Source organism: Cervus canadensis, chromosome 10 (genome assembly GCF_019320065.1).
Source record: "Cervus canadensis isolate Bull #8, Minnesota chromosome 10, ASM1932006v1, whole genome shotgun sequence".
NCBI lineage: Eukaryota > Metazoa > Chordata > Mammalia > Artiodactyla > Cervidae > Cervus > Cervus canadensis.
The window spans coordinates 51,287,897-51,309,328 of NC_057395.1; the positions used below are offsets into that span (position 1 = coordinate 51,287,897).

At 37.8% G+C, this 21,432-nt stretch overlaps 1 protein-coding gene across 4 annotated transcripts in view; it reads right to left on the minus strand.

Moving 5' to 3' along the window:
• PTPRA (protein tyrosine phosphatase receptor type A) overlaps positions 1–21,432 on the minus strand; it is a 164,100-nt gene that overhangs the window by 92,282 nt on the left and 50,386 nt on the right. The window contains exon 2 of one of the 4 annotated variants that reach the window (XM_043478398.1): positions 15,850–15,878. The exons of the other annotated variants lie outside the window; for them this stretch is intronic. The gene's annotated coding sequence lies outside the window, so the exon portion shown is untranslated. The remainder of the gene's footprint in view (positions 1–15,849; positions 15,879–21,432) is intronic. 4 annotated transcript variants of the gene reach the window in all.

Here is a 21,432-nt window from a genome sequence, read left to right on the forward strand (position 1 = left end):
AGATGCTTACTCCTTGGAAGGAAAGTTATGACCAACCTAGACAGCATATTGAAAAGCAGAGACATTACTTTGCCAACAAAGGTCCACTAGTCAAGGCTATGGTTTTTCCAGTAGTCATGTATGGATGTGAGAGTTGGACTATAAAGAAAGCTGAGCCACCGAAGAATTGATGCTTTTGAACTGTGGTGTTGGAGAAGACTCTTGAGAGTCCCTTGGACTGCAAGGAGATCCAACCAGTCCATCCTAAAGGAGATCAGTCCTGGGTGTTCATTGGTAGGACTGATGTTGAAGCTGAAACTCCAATACTTTGGCCACCTGATGCGAAGAGCTGACTCATGTGAAAAGACCTTAATGCTGGGAAAGACTGAAGGCAGGAGGAGAAGGGGATGACAGAGGATGAGATGGCTGGATGGCATCACCGACTCAATGGACATGGGTTTGAGTAAACTCCAGGAGTTGGTGATGGACAGGAGGCCTGGCGTGTTGCAGTCCATGGGGTCGCAGAGTCAGACATGACTGAGCGACTGAGCAACTGAACTGAACTGAATACATGAAATAGAAACAAAGAAAACAATACAAAAATTAATAAAACTAAAAGCTGGTTCTTTGTGAAGATAAACAAAATTGATTAACCTTTAGCCAGACTCATCAAGCAAAAAAAGGGAGAGGATTCAAATCAACAAAATCAGAAATGAAAAAGAAATTACAACTGATATCATAAAAATACAAAAGATCATAAGTAAATAATTAAGCAACTATATGCCAATAAAATCGACAACCCAGAAGAAACGGACAAATTCTTAGAAAAGTAAACTTTCCAAAACTAAACCAAAAGAAACAGAAAATATAAGCAGATAAATCACAAGTAATAAAATGAACTACAATTAAAAATCTTCCAACAAACAAAATTCCAAGACAAGATGACTTCACAGGCAAATTCTATCAAACATTCAGGGAAGAGGTTAGCACTCATCCATCTCAAACTCTTCCAAAAAACTGTAGAGGAGGGAACATTCCTAAGGTAACTCTAGGAGGCCACCATCACCCTGAAACCAAAACCAGACAAAGATATCACACAAAATAGAAAATTACCAGGTTAATGTCACTGATGAACATGTATGCAAAAATACTAGCAAACAGAATACAAGATTAGGTAAATTAATAGAGGAAGAAAGCAAATTAGTGGTTGTCAGAGACTGGAAGGAAGGGGAAATTGAGGGTCACTTTAAATAGGTATGGGGTTCTTTTGGGGTGATAAAGATATTTGGAACTAGATAGGGGTCATGCCTGCACAATACTGTGAATGTACCAAATACTATTAAACTGTCCAGTTTTTAAAATTAATTTATTTTAATTGGAAGCTAATTACTTTACAATATTGTAGTGGTTTCTGCCATACATTGACATGAATCAGCCATGGGTGTACATGTGTGCCCCATCCTGAACCCCCTCCCACTTCTCTCCCCATCCCATCCCTCACGGTTGTCCCAGTGCACCAGCTTTTAGTGCCCCGTTTCATGCATTGAGCTTGGACTGGTGATCTATTTCACATATGGTAATATACATGTTTCAATGCTACTCTCTCAAATCATCCCACCCTTGCCTTCTCCCAAAGAATCCAAATGTGTGTTCTTTATATCTATGTCTCTTTTGCTGTCTCGCACATAGGGTCATCATTATCTTTCTAAATTCCATATATATGCGATAATATACTGTATTGGTGTTTTTCTTTCTGACTTACTTCACTCTGTATAATAGGCTCCAGTTCCTCATTAGAACTGATTCAAATGCGTTCTTTTCAATACCTGAGTAATATTCCACTGTGTATATGTACCACAGCTTTCTTATCCATTCATCTGGCAATGGACATCTAGGTTGCTTCCTTGTCCTAGCTGTTGTAAACAGTGCAGCGATGAACACTGGAGTACACATATCTCTTTCAATTCTGGTTTCCTCAGTGTGCATGCCCAGCAGTGGGATTGCTGGGTCATATGGCAGTTCTATTTCCAGTTTTTTAAGGAATCTCCAAACTGTTCTCCATAGTGGCAGTACTACAAACTGTCCAGTTTTAAAGGCTAATTTTATGTTATGTAAATTCCATCTCAATAAAAAATTTTTTTAAAAAAGCAAAAAAAAGTTAATTATCAGTATGTAGGTTGTTTGAAGCATTCATGAATCTCTTATTCAATTGATTATACAGAAATTATCTATAGGACAATTTTACATATAAGCTCTGGCTTATATAATTTATAAATCTATAAATAAGTATATATATATTATATATATATATTTTATATATAAGCTCTGGCCCAATAATTTTGCAAAAATTAGGCTGCAAGTCACTATATCTATTAGATACTAGTGGACACTAACTTTTGTGGCTAGGACACTAATTAATATATTGAATTCTCTTGTCTGGAAGGAGGGTTTTTCATATATTCAGGGTCTGCAGAGTTCCTGCTGAGCTAAAACATAGTGCAGTGTGTACTCTATGAAAGAATCCATGAGACAAGCATGGGGCAGGGGGTAGTTTAACTCTTTTATAATGCCTGCGGAGAGTCTGGCAGTGTGAAAGCCTAGAAAACTCATGAAAGGCCCTTTTATAACCAGGGTGAATGTGGAGCACAAAAGCCAAGTCAGGTGACCTACTTAAAGCTTTGCTTTTACTGATGAGAATTCATTCTCATTCCAGTTTAGTCTCTTTCTAGAAAAAGAAAACCTTACATAATAGTTGTAAAATTAACAAACAGGGAATGTAACTCAAATTATTAAGTTCTCTCAAACATCAGTTCAAACATCAGCTCAAGCTCTGCGGGCAGAGACAGAATACTTTCTAAGGTTCTAAGAGGTGTGATCTTGTTTACTTCAGTGTAACAATATGTTCTCTGACTGCTGGTTATGGAGAAATCTAAGTAGTATATCCATCAATCAGATCAGAAGTTTGGGCTAACAATATTATGAGAGGAAATAGTTTCTTAATCCCTCCCTGGAATTTACACAAAGCAAAGGGATGCTAAACTGTATGGTAAGGTAAGAACAAACCAAAGTTGCCTCAAAGCAGGGAACCACTCACTTGCTCATTTGTTCAGGCTAACTCTTATCTTGTAGCAAGTGGGGCTGCAAAAGAGAAGGGTGCTCCTGCCCTTGAGGAGCTCACATCTCAAGTGTTCTCTCACCCACCATTCTCATGTTACCCAAAACATTTCAGGCTAGTCAATAAAATCCTTGTACTCCAGGAGGTAGATAAACATGGCTTTTCTTCACTTTGATTCATCTATTTTCTTTCCTTTAAATAGAGGAATAAAATGGAAAATTCTCATTCTTCTCTGCTATGATTAATTCCCCATTAAAAGCATGACCTGATCTGTTCTCATTTTGCTAAGTCAACAGGTGCAATGCTTACTATACACACCAAACAGTGCAAACACTTGTAAGGAATACAAAGAAACTTGACATGCTCTCTCTCCTCATATGCTTCTTTCATTACTTCCCATTCCATCTCCACATTTGTCCCCTCCTTCTCTCCCTCCACTTTGCTCTGAATGAAGAATTAGATAACTGGTCTAAGATCACAGAACTAGATCTAGTACCTAGATTTGTCAATTTCCAATTCACCAGTCTTTCTGAAACAAAATGAAAGTAAAATGGTGGTGGAGGAAGGGTAGGAAGGTGTGGTCTCCCAGACTCATTATTATGGTTCTAAATCAATCTCACTCAATCTGGGGATTCCCTGATAGCTCAGTTGGTAAAGAATCCACCTGTACTGCAGGAGACCCCAGACTGATTCCTGGGTTGGGAAGATTCTATGAAGAAGAGATAGGCTACCCACTCCAGTATTTTTGGGCTTCCCTTGGGGCTCAGTTTGTAAACAATCCACCTGCAATGCGGGAGACCTGGGTTCAATCCCTGGGTTGGGAAAAGCCCCTGGAGAAGGGAAAGGCTACCCACTCCAGTATTCTGGAGAATTCCATGGACTAGAGAATTCCATGGACTGTATAGTCCATGGGGTCGCAAAGAGTCGGACACGATGCAGCAACTTTCACTTTCAAATCAATCCCAACTCTCTCCCCCTGCCCAAGTTTTTTGTTGCCGTCCATCCCTGACTGGCTCTGCTGCTGTTTGAACACTTCTGCTCCCAGTCTTGTCACATCAGCCAGGTCTCAGTTTTAACAAAACTTGCTCCAGTTAGTTAAAAAGGACCATTCTCACTCCCTCCCTACCCCAAATATTCACTGCCATAAAGATCTATTCATTACTTTCCAAAAACTTAATTGCATACACATTTACCTATGAATTATAATCAATACTCTGTGCTCCATGTGAATCAAAGACTATGACTACTCTGCTCACAGGATCTACCCAACAGCTAGCCAAGTTCCCCACACATAACAAGTACCCCAGGTAGTGGACTGCCTCTGCTTAACAGCAGTACAAACCCTGAAACTGGATTAAAACAATCCAAGACCCCCAAGAAAGACTAGTAACAAATGTAAATCCTCCAGAAAAAGATATATTAGGTCTCATATTATTTCTACAAGCAATTTTTATTTTTTTTTTTTTATTTTTTATTTTTTTAAAAAAGAATGCGGCCGGCCTCCGGGCTCGGGCAGCCGCTGCGTGTCTGCGCTGCCCTCCACCGCGGGTGAGGAGTAGCACCCAGCCTCGAAGAAGCGCTTGAGCTCGCCCAGCGGCTGCGGCGGCGGCCGGGCGCTCTGCTTCGGGACCTCCTACAAGCAATTTTTAAAATAAAATGTTTGGTTCATGAGAAAATAACAAGAAAAACAGTAAAAAACAGACAAGAACAGTACCACAGCATTGAGAATTTCAGGCAAGCGTTAGTGCTACTAAGAAATGTAATAGAAAAACTAGAAAAAGAAAAAAGACCGAACAGACGTTTTAGAACTGAGAAAACACAATATTTGAAACAAAGATCTCAATAGAAGGATTTAAGAACAGATAAAATACAGCTGAAGAGAAAGTTCATGAAATGGAAGATAGGTCAAAACGATGTATCTAGAATAAACCAGAGGGAGGCAAGAGGATAAAAAACATACAAGAGAGGATAAGAGGTATAGAGAATATGAGTGAGATGATCTAATGTACATGCAATATGAGGCCCAGATAAGAGGAAAGAAATGAGACAGAAGAAATATTTCAAGAGACAAAGGCTAAAAATTCCCCCAAACTGATAAAAGATACCAAGCCACAGATTTATGTCGCTCCAAGAACCCCAAGCAGATAAACAAACATGAAATCTATGTATAGATACACCAAAGTAATACTTCTGAAAAAGAATTTTTTAAAAAATTAAGCATTAAAGAAAGGAGAAAAAAAGACACCCTGGTAGACTACAAAGATGGCTACAAACATTCCTCCCATTTCTGTACATACATCTTTTATAATGAGACTTTAGTATTCCTCCTACCAAAAGGTGAAATATACTTCCCCATCTCTTTTGAATTTAAGCTGGCCTTGTGACTCGGGCTTCCCTGATAGCTCAGTTGGTAAAGAATCCACCTGCAATGCAGGAGACCCAGTTCAATTCCTGGGTCGGGAAGATCTGCTGGAGAAGGGATAGGCTACCCACTCCAGTATTCTTGGGCTTCCCTTGTGACTTCAGCTGGTAAAGAATCTGCCTGCAAAGCGGAAGACCAGGGTTTGACCCCTGGGTTGGGAAGATCCCCTGGAGAAGGGAAAGGCTACCCACTCTAATATTCTAGCCTGGAGAATTCCATGGACTGTATAGTCCATGGGGTCATAAAAAGTTGGACATGACTGAGCAACTTTCACTTTCACTTGTGACTTGACTGAACCAATAAAATCCAACAGAAGTGATGGTGTAATTTTTAAGTTGAGACCTAAAGAGAACTTACAGCTTTCATTTTGCTCTCTGGGAACACTGCTGCCATAATGTGAAATAGCCCATCCTGACCTCTTCACATAGACAGCTCCAGCAAACAGGTAACACCAACTGTCAGACATGTACTTAAAACAATCTCAGTCCCAGATTAACCACTAGCTGACTACAGCTACGCAGATGACTCTAGTCAATACCACAGAGGAACTAAACAGCAAACCCAGCACAGACTGCTGATTCACAGAATCATAGCTAATTACAACTTATGGTGGGGTTATGTCCAGATATACTTACTATAAGCTGAAAAAAGTCCAATTCAAAAATGCATTTAAGGATGGACCCAGAGTGTCATACTGAGTGAAGTTAAGTCAGACAGAGCAGAAATATCATATGACATCCCTTATATGTGGAATTTTAAAAGAAATGATTTAAAAAATGCATTTAAAAAAGTTCTTTTAATGCATTTAGTAATTTAACCTACCAAACATAAGAGCTTATCTTAGTTTACCTTAGATGTGCTCAGAACACTTAACATTAGCCTACAGTTGAGCAAAATTTTATAATAAAGTATTGAATATCTCACATAACTTATTGAATACAGTGGGTAGCTAAATCTAATCAGTGGAAAGCATGAACAGAACAAAAAGTTGATTCCCTAAGTCAGGGAATTCTCTAAAGACTACCTTCAAAATTCAACTTTTTTGAGTCTCTAAGCTATTGCCCAACCCCTCATTAGATTCTGAACTAGACAAGTTGCCACTATTGGGTGAGTCATTTCCTTAAACTGAATCTTTTTATATATACATGCACATGCAACGTACTGGTTCTGTTTCTTTGGAGAATCCTGACTACTACAGACAGAAGCCAGAAGACAATGTAATGCTAATCATAAAAGGGGAAAAAAAAAAAAATTGCCATCTTAGAATTCTACAGTCAGCAAAAATATCTTAAGACTCTTGAGGTGAAATTTAAGAATTTTCAGATCAAGAAAAGCAGACAAAATTCATCACTGGCAAAACTACAGTAAGAAATTACTAAATGACACTTTTTCAGGTAGAGGGAAAACAATTCCTAAAAGAGTCTGAGAGGAGACTCGGAAATGAAAATGGTAATATGTAGATACATCTAAATGTGTACCAACCATATAAAACAATAATAATGTCCTTTGGAGTTTAAAACAAAAATATACATACATGGAGAGGGAGATTGAAGAGGTCAACTGTTTCAAGGTCTTTACACTGTTTAAGAACCAATGTACCAATATATTGTTAACATTAATCTGACAGTCTAACCTGCTTGTTGTAATCTCTAAAGTAACCACAAAACAATACAGAGTCTATAACTTTAAGGATAAGAGGGCGGAAATGCAGTAGTAAAAAAGCCAATCAATGCAAAAGCAAGAAGAGAGAAAAAGGAACCTAGAACAAATGGGTCAAATAGAAAGCACGGAGTAAGATGGCAGATTTAAATTAAAATATATTAATTACGGGCTTCCCTTGTAGCTCAGTTGGTAAAGAATCTGCCTGCAATGCAGAAGACTCAGGTTTGATTCCTGGGTCAGGAAGATCCCCTGGAGAAGGAAATGGATAGAGGAGCCTGGTGGGCTACAGTCCATGGGGCTGCAAAGAGTCAGACATGATTTAGTGACTAAGCCACCAACCATATTAAATACATTAAATGAACTGCTGCTGCTGCTAAGTCACTTCAGTCGTGTCCGACTCTGTGCGATCCCATAGACGGCAGCCCACCAGGCTCCCCCATCCCTGGGATTCTCCAGGCAAGAATACTGGAGTGGGTTGCCATTTCCTTCTCCGATGCATAAAAGTGAAAAGTGAAAGTGAAGTCGCTCAGTCGTGTCCGACTCTTAGCAACTCCACAGACTGCAGCCTACCAGGCTCCTCCGTCCATGGGATTTTCCAGGCAAGAGTACTGGAGTAGGTTGCCACTGCCTTCTCCCATGAAATGAACTAAATGTTACAATTAAAATATGAAAATTATAAGACCTAAAAGCAAAAAAAAAATGAACTATGTGCTGTTTTTAAGAAACATTTAAAATATAAATACATATAAAAGTTGAAAATTAAAAAGCACCATGAAAATAGAATAACTCTGGTATCGATATCTGACAAAGCACGCATGCACACATATACGTGCACACACAATAATTGTAAAGATCTTAAAATTCTAACCAAGAAAATATAGCACATGTTATAATTATACTATATTGAGACCAAGTAAGTCTTACTTCAGAAATTTAGCAACGATCTGTTCTTAGGAAACATATTAATAAACATTTTCTCACAAAAATAATTCAAAATATAAAAGCCACATGATTACCTTGATGGTTGCCAGAAAAGCTGCTTATAAAACTCTTGATCTTTAAAAATGCATTCATTAGACAAAAACATTTACTGAGCACTCATTTTGTGCCAGGTCCTACTCCTGGTACTAGAAATGAAATAGTAATAAGCAAAACCTAACTGAATCCCTGCCTTCATGAAACTGCAGTCCAGGAGCAAAAAAACTGACATTAAATAACTCACCTCAGAGACAAACGTGAGAGAAGAATTACAAGACTCTTAACAGCCTATAAGAAGAAAATCTGACCTAGTTCAGGGAGCTCAGTAAAGCTCCTTGAGGACTCCTGACTCTTGAACTGAGAAGTTAAGGATGAACAGGAGTTGAGCAGGCAAGGTCTAGAGCACAAAGAACAAGGAAGATCATGGTACTAGAGAAGGGTGGAGATGTATCCAGGTCAGGATCACATATGGGGGATTTTTCTTTGTCCTAAGAGCATTAAGAAGCCTTTGAAGAGTAGAAACATGAATTCTATTTCTACTAGAGGGTGACTTACCTGTCAGGCATTTTGGAATGAATACTCTGGCTGGGTACAGGGCAGTGGTCCCCAATCTTTTTGGGACCAAGGACCAGCTTCATGGAAGATAATTTTTCCATGGACCCAGGGTGGTGACGGTGGTGAAGAGTTTCAGAATGATTCAAGTGCATTATATTTATTGTGCTCCTATGAGAATCTAATGCTGCCGCTGATTTGACTGGAGGTAATGTGAGCAATGAAATACAGACGAAGCTTCGCTCACCCACTGCTCATCTCCTGCTGTGCGGCCTGGTTCCTAACAGGCCATGGACCAGCACTGTGGGGACCGCTTGTATAGAGGACAGAGTTCAGGATGTGAGGAGAAAGCCAGGCTACTGGCAAAGATGTAAAGTATTACAAGTAGGAGACATTTAGAAGGTAAACTGCACAGGACTTGATTAGTGGACTTTCTCTTGAGCTGAGAGAGAGGAAGGCGTCAAATGCTACTCCTCGGATTTCTGGTTTACCGAGTTTGCGCCCTTTGATGAGTCAAAGAACAAAGGAAAATAATCACATTTGTGAGGGAAAGTTCTCAGGAATCCTTAAAAATCAGAAACAAAACAATTTTTCAACTGAGAAAATTAAATATCTCAACATAATGGTCAACAACATACTGAAAAGTAAAACACTGAAATCCTTTTCATTTATCAGTAAACCAGGACAAAAAAAGCACATAAGCTATCATTACAATGATTTAATCTTCTACAATAGAGGTCGGCACACGATCTCTGTTGCAACTACTCAACTCTGCCGCTGTACTACATAAGCAGCTGTAGACAATGTGAAAATGAATGAGCACAGTTGTATTTCAAAAAAAATTCATTTATGAACACTTAAATTTCATGTAGTGTTCCTACGGTATCCTTTTGAGTCTTTTCCCATCCACTTAAAAACGTAAAGCCCATTTTGTGCTCATATGTCATACCAAAAAAAAAGGCAGTAGGCTGAATATGGGAGATGAGCCAGTTGTATTACAATACAATACAATAATATAATAAATATTGAAATAAATATTACAATAAGATAATACAGATTTTAAATTATTTGGAAATTATTTTAAAGCAGCTATCCTAAACACTCTCCAAAAAGAAATCATAAACACTCAGGAAACAGAAGATATAAAGAATATCAGACAGAAATTTTAGAACTAAAAGCAATAAAGTTGACACTGAAAAAGAAACAATCAGAGCAAAGGAACACTGGATGGGGACTTCCCCTGAGGTCTAGTGGTTAAGGTTTCACCTCCCAACCCAAGTGGTGCAGGTTCAATCCCTGATCAGGGAGCTAGAATTCCATATGCTTCACTGTGGCCAAAAAACCAGAATACAGACAAGAAAAGCAATATTGTAACAAATCCAATAAAGACTTTAAAAACTCAACAGCAGAATGGAAATGACAGAGGATACAATCAATGAACTTAAAAACAAATCAATAGAAAAGGTCCAATCTACAACTGAGAGGAAAGAGATTAAAAAACAGAAATGAAAAGCACCTCAGAGTCCTGTGGGACAATAATAAAGATCTAACATTTTCACCACTAGAGTCCCAAAAAATGAGAAGAAAAAGAATGCAGAGATAAATATACATATGTATTTGAAAAATGATGGCTGAAAATATTCCAAATGTAGTTAAGGATTATAAACCTTCAAACTGATGAAAAGTTCTGAAAGAAGCCAGAGAGCAATGATATGCTACTTCTAAGAGAATAACAATTTGAAGGACAGTATATTTTCCACCAAAAACCATGGAAACTAAAAGGAAGTATATAATATTTTTCAAATGCTAAAAGGATCAAGCCAAAATATTCAGTTCAGTCGTTCAGTCATGTCTGACTCTTTGCGGTCCCATGAACCACAGCACATCAGGCCTCCCTGTCCATCACCAACTCCCAGAGTTTACTCAAACCCATGTCCATCAAGTCGGTGATGCCATCCAACCATCTCATCCTCTGTCGTCCCCTTCTCCTCCTGCCCTCAATCTTTCCCAGCATCAGGGTCTTTTCAAATGAGTCAGCTCTTCGCATCAGGTGGCCAAAGTATTGGAGTTTCAGCTTCAACATCAGTCCTACCAATGAACACCCAGGACTGATCTCCTTTAGGATGGACTGGTTGGATCTCCTTGCAGTCCAAGGGACTCTCAAGAGTCTTCTCCAACACCACAGTTCAAAAGCATCAATTCTTCGGTGGCTCAGCTTTCTTTATAGTCCAACTCTCACATCCATACATGACCACTGGACAAACCATAGCCTTGACTAGACGGACCTTTGTTGACAAAGTCATGTCTCTGCTTTTCAATATGCTGTCTAGGTTGGTCATAACTTTCCTTCCAAGGAGTAAGCATCTTTTAATTTCATGGCTGCAATCACCATCTGCAGTGATTTTGGAGCCCAGAAAAATAAAGTCAGCCACTGTTTTCCCATCTATTTGCCACGAAGTGATGGGACTGCATGCCATGATCTTAGTTTTCTGAATGCTGAGCTTTAAGTCAACTTTTTCACTCTCCTCTTTCACTTTCATCAAGAGGCCCTTTAGTTCTTCTTCACTTTCTGCCATAAGGGTGGTATCATCTGCATATCTGAGGTTATTGATATTTCTCCCGGCAATCTTGATTTCAGCTTGTGCTTCTTCCAGCCCAGAGTTTCTCATGATGTACTCTGCATATAAGTTAAATAAGCAGGATGACAATATACAGCCTTGATATACTCCTTTTCCTATTTGGAACCAGTCGTTGTTCCAGTTCAGTTCTAACTGTTGCTTCCTGACCTACATACTGGTTTCTCAAGAGGCAGGTCAGGTGGTCTGGTATTCCCATCTCTTTCAGAATTTTCCACAGTTTGTGGAGATCCAAATAGTCAAAGGCTTTGGCATAGTCAATAAAGCAGAAATAGATGTTTTTCTGAAACTCTCTTGCTTTTTTGATGATCCAGTGGATGTTGGCAATTTGATCTCTGGTTCCTCTGCCTTTTCTAAAATCAGCTTGAACATCTGGAAGTTCACGGTTCATGTATTGCTGAAGCCTGGCTTGGAGAATTTTGAGCATTACTTTACTAGCATATGAGATGAACAGAACTGTGTGGTAGTTTGAGCATTCTTTGGCACTGCTTTTCTTTGGGATTGGAATGAAAACTGACCTTTTCTAGTCCTGTGGCTACTGCTGAGTTTTCCAAATTTGTTGGCATATTGAGTGCAGCACTTTCACAGCATCATCTTTCAGGATTTGAAATAGCTCAACTGGAATTCCATCACCTCCACTAGCTTTGTTCCTAGTGATGCTTCCTAAGGCCCACTTGACTTCACATTCCAGGATGTCTGGCTCTTGGTGAGTGATCACACCATTGTGATTATCTGGGTCATGAAGATCTTTTTTGTACAGTTCTTCATATTACATTAGAGTAAAAACATCCTTCAGGAATGATGATCAAAAAGACACTGGCAGATGAAGGAAATAATATATCATCAACAAAACAGCTCTAAAAGAATGGTTAAAGGGATTTCTTCACACAGGAAATAAATGACAGAAACCTCAAACATCAGGAATAATGAGCAGTAGAAAGGGTGTGTGCCCACACGTGTCTATATGCTGTATATGTATTGTGCATGAACATATACATAAATACATATATACTAAACTATTTTTCCCTTGTTCAGTTTTTAAAATTATGTTTGATGCTTGAAAGTAAAAATTGTAACATTGCCCTGTGGTTTTCAACATACATAAAGGTAACACTTAAGACAACTGTTTCATAAAGGGGGTAAGGGCCTAAAAGGTAGTAAGGTTTCCACCTTCCACTTAAAGTGGCAAAAGATCAACTAGCAGATTGGGATAAATTATGTACACATATTTTAATCCCTAGAGCAATCACATAAAAAAACTATACAAAGAGATACACTAAAACCATTATAAAAAACCAAACTGGAGTACTAAGAAAATGTTCAAGTAACCCACAGGAATACAAGAAAGGGAAAACAGAAGAAAAATATGAAACTTTGCCATTCATAAAATGGCAAACATGCAAAATACTGAAAATTACATTCAATATAAATAGTCTAAATACACCAACTAAAAAGACAAGGATGAGAAGAATTGGTTAAAAAAGGAAAAAGACCTAACTATATGCTGTCTATGGGGCTTCCCTAATAGCTTAGTTGGTAAAGAATCTGCCTGCAATGCAGGAGACCTGGGTTGGGAAGATCCCTTGGAGAAGGGAAAGGCTACCCACTCCAGTATTCTGGCCTGGAAAATTCCATGTATAGTACATGAGGTTGCAAAGAGTTGCACATGACTGAGTGACTTTCACTTCAATTCACTTCATATGCTGTCTATAATAAATTTACTTCAAATATAATGATATAGAAAGGTTAGAAATAAATGGATTCCATGTTTTAGAAGGAAAAAAGGAAGGATAAAAAAGTATAGCACAAAAGGTTTTTAGGGTAGTGAAACTATTTGGTATGATACTGTAATGGATATATGTCATTGTGTATTTGTTAAAATCTATAAAATGTACAATACAAAGAATGAATCCTAATGTAATCTATGAACTTCTAGTTAATAATAATGTATCAATATTGGTTTATCAGTTCTAACAAATTAACCACATTAATGCAAAATGTTAATAAGGGAAACTGGTGGGAGTTGGCAAGAAGAGGGTATATGGGAGCTCTGTATTTTCTACTTTGAACTGCCTAAGTTTTTTTGTCAAATTTTTTTAAAAAAATGAATGAGGAGAGACATACCATGCAAACATGGAACAAAAGAAAGCTGAAGTAGCCATGTTACACTGGATAAAGTATTTTTCAGAACAAGGAAAATTATCAGGAACAAAAAGGAATAATACATAATGATTAAAGGGCCAATTTTAAATAGACATAAGATTCTAAATGTGTATGCACCAGAAAACAGCTTCAAAATACAAGAAGCAAAAACTGGCCTAATTGAAAGCAGAGAAAGACAAATCAATAACCCCCTCTCAGTAACTGACAAAAAACCTTGACTGAAAATCAGCAACAGGAAGAACACTACCATCAACCAACAAGACCTAACTAACATTTATAGGACACTCCATCCAACAGCAGGCTAGACTTTTTTTGTATACTCTTATGGAATACTCTCTAAGACAGACCACATCCTGGTTCATCGAGCAAACCTTCACAACTGTAAAGAAGGGATATCACTATAGAAACCACAGACATCAAAAGGATAAGGGGATACTAAGAACAACTGTATACAGAAATCCAACAAATCAGACAAAATGCACAAATTCCTGGAAAATCACAAACTCCTGTAACTTTTAAAGAAATGTTTAACTTCAGAAAAACGAATCTTAAGGCCAAGATGGCTTCAATGGCAAGTCCCACAAATATTTAAAAAGGAAATAATATCCATTCTACACTTACGATAATAACACCCATTCTATCTCTTCCAAAAAACAGAAGATGAACACTTTCCAATTCTCATTTTTATACTGATATTATCCTGATAAAACCAGACAGTAAACAAAAACAAAATTACAGACCTATTTCCCTTATGAACATAGAAACAAAAATCCTCAGCAGAATATTACCAAACCGAATGCATAAAAATACATAAAAAGAAAAATATACCATAAACAAGTGGGATTTATCCCAGGAATGTAAGGCTGCTTCCAAAAAAACTGTTAATCAACAGATTCTATCAACAGAGGCAGAGAAAACATTTGACACAACCCAACTATCACTCATGAGAAAAACGCTCAGCAAACTTGAAATTTAAGGAATTTCTCCCACTACCTGACAAAAGGCATCTAAACAAAACAAAAACAAAAAACCTAGTCTGAATACTTCCTCCTAAAATTATGAATAAAGCCAAGATACCTGCTCTCACCATTCCTATTTAACATAGTACCCCAAGTCCTAGCCAGTGCAATAAGGCAAGAAAAGGAAATAAAATTTTCCACAGATTGCAAAGTAGGGGACATGATTAACCTCATAGAAAACCGGAAGGAATCAATTTTAAAACTCTTGAAACTACTTAGTTTAACAATGTCACAAGATATTAAGATCAACACAGAAAAATCAGTAATATTTTACTATACTAAGAATGCCTAAAGAAAAAGCAAACTTAAATGTAACACTGTTTACAATCACTCCCTCAAACAGAAAACATGTAAGTATAAATTTAACATAACATGTTTAGAATCTGGTATGCTGAAATTTATAAAGCACTAATGAAGTAAGGCCTAAATAAATGGAAAGACATACTGTGTGCATGTTTTGGACCACTCAACGTTAGTATAGCTGTCAACTCTCCCTAAAATGATCTATAGATTTAACACAAATCCTATAAAAAGATCATAGTTTTTTCCCCCCCTTTTTTTTGGCTACACCACACAGCATGCTGATCTTCCCCAGTCAGGGATTGAAATTGTGCCTCCTGAAGTAGAAGTGTGGAGTCTTAACCACTGAATCACCAGGGAAGTACCACAGCATTTCTTTTTGGTAAATACAGAGAAGTTACAGACAATTTTTTTTAGTAGACAGACAAGCTGATTCTAAAATTTATATGAAAAGATAAATGATTCAGAATAAAACAATACTGAAAACTTGGAGGAACAATATTATCAAATTGAAAACTTACCATATAGCTTCAGCAATCAAGAGTGTATGGTACTGAAGAAGGGACAGACACAGAGATCAATAAAACAGGACAGAGAAACCAGACACAGACTCACAATTATGCCTAACTGATTTCTGGCAAAGACTCACAATTATGCCTAACTGATTTCTGGCAAAGATATAAAAGCAATCCAGTGAAGGAAGAATAGTCTTTTCAATAAATGGGGATGGAGCAAATGGACTTCCATAGGCAAAGAAAAAACACAGATCCAAAATTTATGTAAAAATTAACTGCACATGGATCTTAGATGCAAAGATAAAGGGTAAAACTATTAAAAAATGGTACAAGAAAACATCGGAGACAACTTTTCTGACCTAGAGTTGGGAAAACAGTTTTTAGACATGACACCAAAGCAAGACCTGTAAGAGAGGACTGGCCTTCATCAAAATTAAAAATCAAGTTTATCAAAGACCCTGTTAGGAAGATTAAAAGACAAGACACAGACTGGGGAGAAAACACATACCTTATAAAGAACACTTATCCGGAAAGTCTCTAAACACAAAAGTGAGAAAACAAAGAATCTCATTAGAATATGGGCAAACACATGAAGAAATATTCACTGAAGAATATATTCAGATGGCAAATAAGGACATGAAGATGTTCACTATCATGAGAAATCAAGCAAATGCAAATTAAAGACATGATGAGATACAATTACAACACCTTTCAGAATGACCAAAAATTTTTAAACATTGACAATGCCAAATGCTAGTGAGGATAGAGAGAAACTTCATTTTTCATATAATGCTAGTGGAAATGCAAAATTTTTATAACCTGCCCAGAAAGTAGTTTGGCAGTTTCTTTAAAAACTAAACATACACTTAGCATACAACATAACCATGGCACTTCTGGGCATTTATCCCAGAGAAATGGAAAACATGTCCACACAAACAATGTGTACATGAATGTTCATAACAGTTTTTTGTATACCTCCAAATTGGACTTAATACAAATGTCTTTCACCAAGAAGATGAATAAACTGCAACACATTCATACAATGTAGTACTACTTAGCTACAAAAAAAGAACAAATTACTGACACACACAAAAACTTGGATGGATCTCAAAGGCATTATGCTGAGTGAAAAAGCCAATCTCAAAAGGTTACAACACATTCCATTTATATACCATTCTAAAGTGAAAAACTTGTGATTTTCATTTCAGTGATAGATTGCTTCACTGGTAGCTCAGCTGGTAAAGAATCTGCCTGCACTGCAGGAGACCCTGGTTTGATTCCTGGGTCAGGAAGATCCCCTGGAGAAAGGATAGGCTACCCACTTCAATATTCTTGGGCTTCCCTGATGGCTCAGATGGTAAAGAATCCACCTGCAATGAGGGATTTGATTGATCCCTGGGTTGGGAAGATCCCCTGAAGAATTCCATGGATTGTCCAGTCAATGGGGTTGCAAAGAGCTGGACACGACTGAGTGACTTTCACAGTGATAGGCTGCCACAGTTATGCTGGGGAGAGGATCTGGTGATTATAAAGGGGTAGCATGAGGGATTTTTTTCTTCTTTGTGGTGGTGAAACAGTACTGTATCCTGATTATGGCAGTGGTTAGACAATTTGATAAAATTTCAGTGCTGGATTCAGAAAGCCAATTAAAACCAGTCCTTGTCTGGGACTTCCCTGGTGGTCTAGTAGTTAAGACATTGTGCTTCCACTGCAGGGGTTGATGCCTGGTAGGGGAACGAAGATCTGGCAGCCAAAAAAACAGGAAAACAAACAAAACAAAAAACAAAAACAGTTCTTGCCTTCAATGAGCTCATGGCCCTCAGGCAAACTTCTTTTTTGTGTCCCTAACTTATGCTATACACTCCTTGAAAGCAGAATCTTCACTCAGCAAATGCCCAATACATGAGGAACAAAAGACTAACAATGCTTGGTTTAGAAACATACTATAGTTTTCATCATACATGAGAAATTGAGAAAGCAATTCTTTTCCTTAGAGAGCCAACAGAGTAGAGTGAAAAAACATGGACCGTGAAGTCACACAAACTTGTGTATGAATCTTAGCTCTGAGACGACTACAGCTTAGAAAAATCTCTTGGTTTTTATGTTTTGAGTTTTCATTTCCTCATCTTTAAAATAGCAATGTTTCCCACTGATAACAGGGGACTGTTATGAGTACTAGAAAAAAAATAATATAGGGAATTCCCTGGTGGTCCAATGGGTAGGACCTCCAACTAAGATCCCATATACCACAGAGCATAACCAAAAAAAAAAAGTAATATAAATGTAAATATATCTACATGTAAAACTCCATCATAAAATCTAGTACACTGCAGGCATTTTCCAAGTTTCCCCATACACCTGTTCCTTATTCACTAATCCTTCACTATGACCAAAATGATCATTTGTACTCAAATTACACATTTCTTTGCCTTGACTTTTCTGGCTTCAATTAAGCCCTCACCTTAACGTACACCTTCAAGATGAGAAACTCAAGATTCTATATAACTCAATATCATAACACTCAAATTTGTAAGACTTTACTCTTAAAACTTTTCCCCTAAGAAGCATTCTATAGGTTCCTTGAACGTCAAAATTTGCACATGTAGTGATGAGGATGAAAATAGTAATGCATTCATGTTGGTAGTAACAGCTCACTCTGTTCCTCATTTCCACAGCCACTCTGGGATGTGATCAGCAGTTGGAATTTTCCTTTGGGGTTCCTGCTGCCACAAACTAGAAATCTTCGGACTCCTAGCAGCCTAGGGTTAGAGTATCCACAAATGTTTAAGTAAATTTTCTTCAGTCAGTGCCTGCTTCACTGCCAACATTTCCACGTCTTGGGCCTTTCCTACCACAGATCCCTCCTGATCACGAGGGCATCCCATGAGTTTTCTGGGCTGTGGCTTCCTCCATTTAGTTCTTCTCTCCCAATTCCCTTTCTTTCACCTACTATAGGCCCTAATGCATCTTTCTCATTGTTAAATTACTTTTTATTTACTTTTATTATTATTATTATTCCTCCACTATCATTTCAGTGAGGTGCTATCAGAAAGAAAGAACAAATAAATGTCTTTAATCTGGCATCATGAACCAGAAGTCTGTAACTTGATTTTTCTTTTTTTTGTCCTACACTATTTTATGGTCATTTTTTTATGTCAGCTCACACAATCTTACCTCACCCTCATTAATGACGACACTGTTCAGAAGCAGTGATGTACATTAAGTAAATAAGAAAGAATTTGCTTAAATATACAGCAGGGACTAAAGTTGGGAGAATAGGAAAAACGAAGAGAGCTAATGCTATGGTCAAGTCCTCTGCATTCTTCAAAGTTTAACAGCCAGCTCATGCCCACTTACTCTGCCAGCTGACAAGTCTTTCCTATGTACTCAAAGCTGTTACTCAACTTTTCTTAACTTTCATTCTTAAAAACGAAAGAATAGGCAAGGATCACCAAAGATAAATAGGAAAAGAAAATGACTGGAGGAAACAGGAATGATTCCAGAAAAAAAAAAAGAAAATTTTTAAAAACTATCTTCAGTGATAAAACAAAAAAAAGAAGCAAAATCATAACACAAGAAACAGTTCTAGAAAATTTTTAAATAAACTGAAAATAATTCAATAGAAAGAATGAGAGACAAAGTCATGACAATCTCCCAGAAGAGAGACCTGAAAAAAGGAAACCAAAGAAAAAGAGTTTGAAAACAGGTGCGAATAGATAAGAACATTATAAGAGCAATCCAAGAGGCCCAAATTAGAATTTCTGAGAGAAAGAAGAAAACGGAGCGGAGGATGTCATCTAAGAAAAACATAAGGCAATCATTAAACATGAAAAATATGAGTCTGCAGATTAAGGGGGCTAGGACTTTCCTGGTGGTCCAGTGACTGAGAATTCACCTTCCAATGCAGGGGACATGGGTTGGATCCTGATTGGGAAAACAGGATTCCACGTAACAGAAAGCAACTAAGGCTGCATGCCATAACTAAGAAAAGCCCGTGTGCTGCAAAGAAAGATCCCTTATGCTGCAACCAAGAGCCAATGCAGCCAAAAAAATAAACATTTTCAAAAATAAAAACAACAACAACAAACAGATTAAGGGACCCATCAAGTACACCACTATGGAATTTTTAGACTACAACTGATCCTTGAACAACTTGGGGGGTTAAAGGTGCCAACCAGACCCCCATTACCGCCACCAGTCCCCAACAGTCAAAAATCCACGTATAAAGAATGCCTAAGAATCCATCTGCTAGACATAATAGAGAACAGACTTGTGGACACAGTGGAGGGGAAGGAGAGGGCGGGATGAATTGAGACTAGCACTGAAACATACACAGTACCATACATTAATAGACAGCCAGTAGGAATTTGCCATATGACAGAGGGATCTAAACCCAGTGCTCTGTGACAATCTAGAGGGTAGGAGGCAGGAGGGAGGGGACATATGTTGATGTATGGCAGGGACCAACACAGCACTGTAAAGCAATTACCTTCCAATTAACAATAAACTTTAAAAAAAGCCTCCATCTGCCAATGCAGGGGACAAGGTTCGATTCCTGGTCCTGGAAGATCTCACACTGCCTGGGGCAAAGAAGCCCATGTGCCACAACTACTGCGCCCCAAAGCCTGTGCTGCACAAGAACAGAGAAGCCACCATAACGAGAAGCCCAGGCACCACAACTAGACAGCAGCCACCCCATCTGGATGAAACTGTAGAAAAGTCAACACACAGCAAGGAAGACCTACCGCAGCCAAAAAAAAAAAAAATTCACGTACAACTTTATATAGTTGGCCTTCCACATCCCAGGTTTTGCATCCTCAGATTCAACCATCATATGGTGCTATATAGTACATTCAACTATACCTCTTTTTACTGCACTTGACACTACTATGCTTTGCAGAAACTGTTTTTTACAAACTGAAGGTCTGTGGCAATCCTGCATCAAGCAAGTCTGTCGGTACCATTTTCCAGTAGCATTTGCTTACTCTGTGTCTCTGCACCCCGTTTGGTTAGTTCTTGCAATATTTTGAATATGTTCATTATTATATTTGTTATGGTGATCTGTGATCTTTGAGGTTACTATTGCAAAAAGATTATGATTGACTGAAAGCTCATTTTTCACCAATAAAGTATTTCTTAATTAAGGTACTTAGATTTTTTTTTTAGACTTAATATGATTGCACACTTGGTACAAATTTTTCTTTTTCTTTTTTTTGGACTGTCTCATGTGGTTTGTGGTATCATCACAGTCATACCAGGGATTGAAGCTGGGCCCTCAGCAGTGAGAGAGTGGAGCCCTAGCCACTGGACCACCAGGGAATTCCCCCTAAACGTAGCTTTTATATGTACTGAGATACCAAAAAAAAATTATGTGACTCACTTTATTGCAGTGGTCTGGAACCAAACTCACAATATCTTCGAAGTATACCTGTATTTATTCTTAAAAATTTGTGTATAAGAGGAGTTCAAGTGTGCAGTTCACACCCGTACTGTTCATGATTAACTATATATGGAAAAAAGAGAAGTTTTCAGAGAAATGAGAAAATAAATTTCCTACAGGAAACAAAATAAGACTAAATTTCACTTCTTATGATGAACAATGAATGCCAGAAAAAAACCAAGCAATGACTTTCAAAGTTCAGAGGGAAAATAACCTGCAACTTAGAATTCTAAACCCAACCATTACTCAAACATGAGGGGAGAACAGACATCAGAAGAATCAGTTTATCTGCTGGGTACTCTTTCTCTTAAGAAGTTACTTGAGAATGAACTTCAGCAAAAAAAGAAAAGCTTTTAATTTTTAATTAAAAAAAAACAAACCAAAACTGAGATCTAAGATCAGGGGGAAGGATCCAACTCAAAAATGCAATGAGGAAAATCCCAAGAAAGAGCCATGCAGATGACCTCAAGAATAATAGACTAGAATGTATATGATTGACAGCATGGGGAACAGTAGGATAATAATAAAGATAGACCAAAAAAAAAAAAAAAAGACAAGAAAAAAGAAAATCAGGAACTCCAGAAAGAAAATTCCAGTTGAACTATTTAAATTCCTAAAAGATGATGCTGTGAAACAAACAAGGTTATGCTC